At 33.9% G+C, this 3,391-nt stretch overlaps 1 pseudogene; it reads right to left on the bottom strand.

The window, feature by feature from the left end:
* Window positions 1-836: 836 nt before the first annotated feature.
* On the bottom strand, window positions 837-937 carry LOC130456038 (U6 spliceosomal RNA; annotated as a pseudogene).
* Window positions 938-3,391: the final 2,454 nt, after the last annotated feature.

Here is a 3,391-nt window from a genome sequence, read left to right as displayed (position 1 = left end):
TAGATCCCTCTAGGTTGTTCAGGATCACTGCATTGCCACTAATGGAGAAGTCCATTACATTCAATTGTACCACAGTGTATCAGTCTCTGTGTACAATGTTCTCCTGGTTCTGCTCCTCTCACTCTGCATTAAATTCTGGAGGTCATTCCAGTTCACATGGAATTCCTCCAGTTTATTATTCCTTTGAGCCCAATAGTATTCCATCACCAATGTTTACCACAATTTGTTCAGCCATTCCCCAATTGAAGGGCATCCCATCATTTTCCAATTTTTGCCACCACAAAGAACGCAGCTATGAATATTTTTGTACATGTTTTTTTCCCTTATTATCTCTTTGGGGTAAAAACCCAACCATACTATGGCTGGGTCAAAGGGCAGAGAGTCTCTTAGTGCCCTTTGGGCATAGTTCCAATTTGCCCTCCAGAATGGTTGGATCAATTCACAACTCCACCAGCAATGAATTAATGTCCCAACTTTGCCACATCCCCTCCAGAATTCATTACTTTCCATTGCTGTCATGTTAGCCAATCTGCTAGGTGTAAGGTGATACCTCAGAGTTGTTTTGATTTTCATCTCTCTGATTATAAGAGATTTAGAATACTTTTTCATGTGCTTGTTAATATTTTGATTTCTTTAACTGAAAATTGCTTATTCATGTCCCTTGCCCATTTATCAATTGGAGAATGGTTTGATTTTTTTTATACAATTGATTTAGCTCTTTATAAATTTGAGTAATTAGATCTTTGTCAGAGGTTTTTGTTATGAAGATTGTTTCCCAATTTATTGCTTCCCTTCTAATTTTGGTTGCATTGGTTTTGTTTGTACCCCCCCCCCCCAAAATGGAACACTTCATGAATTTGCATGTCATCCTTGCACAGGGGCCATGCTAATCTCTGTATCATTCCAGTTTTAGTATATGTGCTGCTGATGCAAGCACTCATTTTCCTTTTTTTAAGCCATAAATAAAAATATGGAATAACACAAAATTGTATACTTCATTTGGGATGTTTTTTCAAATTGACATCAGATAATTTGGATGACCCTTTAATCCACATGCAGTTTGGAATGCATTTAAATGTATGTGTAGTTTAAAGAGATATATTGAGCCCCCTCATTTTATAAAGGGAAGACAAAACATAAAAGGGAGCTGAAATGGGGGTGGGTGGTCATGGTTTGAAGATGGCTGGGAAATATAATAGATGATTAGTTTCTGGCAATTTAAAATCAAAACTCATTATTAGAATTGGGGACCCACAAGCAAAGCAGAAGGTAAAGAATAGATAGGAGAGAGAGATTAATATGACTACATTTCCCCAAACTGTTTACAAAATAGCAAGAGATAATTATATATATATATATACATATATAATTATAAGTACAAATATATATATATATATATTTCATATATATATTTATAAGTAATAGTACAGGAATGAAATTGCCAAATTCAAGAACTTCCAAGTCAAGGAGAAAATATTTGAAGAAGCCAGAAAGAGACAAATCGGATATCAAGGAGCTGCAGTCTGGAGTAAAAAGAATCTGGCAGCCTTCACACTAAAGGACTGCAAAGCCTGGAATATCATATTCAGAAAGGCAAGAGAATTGGGTCTACAACAAGGATAACCTACTCATAAAAACTTACTATATCCTTTGGTGGGAAAGTATGGGCATTTAACAAAAGATAAGATTTCCAAGTATTCCTAAAGAAAAAATCCAAAATAAATGGAAAATTTGATGTTCAAATAAAAAATTCAAGAGAATCATTAAAAGGTAAACAAGAAAGAGAGAAAAACTCTTTAAGGGCTTCAGTAAGGTCAAATTGCTTATATTCCTATATGGAAAATGATATTTATAACTCTCAAAAATTATTTTCACTATCATTGTAGATAGAAAAAATACTCATAGGTTGGTGATATTGGGGTACTAACTGGTTTAAGATGATATGTAAAAATGGGGGGGGGAATAGAAGATGGCACCAAAAGAAACTTGAAGGAAGAAGATAAAATAGGATAAATTATACTACATAAAGAAGTGCATGGGAGGAGGAAGGTAAGAATACTATTATAAGAAGGAGAATGGTAATAGGTAATACTTAAACCTTACTCTCAGTGGAATCAATTTTGAGAGGGAAGAGAGCTAGATCAATTGGGGTATAGAATTCTATCTTTCCCTACAGCCACTTTGAGAGGGAAAAACCAAGGTGGGGGGAGTGGGACAGGGAGTATTGAAAGGGTGGGAAGAGAAGGGAGGAGGGAATTTAATATATCTTAAAGAAAAATAAGAGGGAAATAAGAAGGGAAGGATGGGAAGGGAAGTAAAATGAGTGGAGAATAGAGGGACTGATTAAAAGTAGAACTCTGGTGTAGAAGGAAATAGTGAAAGAAGAAAGGGCAGGACTAAAAGAGAAAATCAAAATGATGTATAATACACAGGTGGTAAGCATAACTGAATGAACATCTCATTTAAGATGAACTCACCCATAAAATGGATGCAAATAGCAGAGTATATTAGAAATAAAAATCATATCATATGTTGTCTACAAGAAACACACATGAAACAGGTAACCACCCAGGGTAACAGTAACAGGCTGGAGCAAAATTTATTGGGTATCAACTAAGAAAAAGAAGTCAGGAGTCACAATCATGATATTTGACAAAGCAAAAGTAAAAATAAATCTGATTAAAAGAAAAGGGAAGGAAATTACTTCCTGATAAAAGGTAGTATAGACAATGAGGAAATAGCAGTACTCAACAAATATGCACCAAGTGGTATAGCATCCATATTTTCAAAGGAGAAACTATTGGAATTTAAGGAGGAAATAGATAGTAAATGTATACGAGTGGGAGACCTGAAACTTCCTCTATCATATATAGATCTATCAAACCAAAAAATAAATAAGAAAGAGGTAAGAGATATGATTGAAATCTTAGAAAAATTAGTTAACAGATATATGAAGAAAAACAAATAGGGAAAAAAAGGAATATAACTTTTTTTCAGCAGCACATGGTACATTCACAAAGATTGACCATGTACTAGGGCATAAAAACTTGGCAAACAAATGCAAAAAAAAATAATAAATTCAACCTTTTCAGATCATAATGCAATAAGAATAATAATTAGCAAGGGTACATGGAGAGGCAAATCAAAAATCAATTGGAAATTAAATAATGTGATCCTCCAAAATTGGTGGTTAAATATCAAATAATAGAAATAATTAATAATTTCATTGAAGAGAATGATGATGAGGAGACATCATATCATAATCTATAAGATGTAGCCAAAGGAGTACTCAAGGGGAAAAAAATATATCCCTGATGGCAAATATCAACAAATCTGAGAGGGAAGAGGTTAATGAATTGGGCTTGCAAATTAAAAAAAAAAATTAGAGAGA

This window comes from Monodelphis domestica, chromosome 8 (genome assembly GCF_027887165.1).
Source record: "Monodelphis domestica isolate mMonDom1 chromosome 8, mMonDom1.pri, whole genome shotgun sequence".
NCBI classification, from domain to species: Eukaryota; Metazoa; Chordata; class Mammalia; order Didelphimorphia; family Didelphidae; genus Monodelphis; species Monodelphis domestica.
This window is presented reverse-complemented; position numbering and strand designations above follow the sequence as displayed.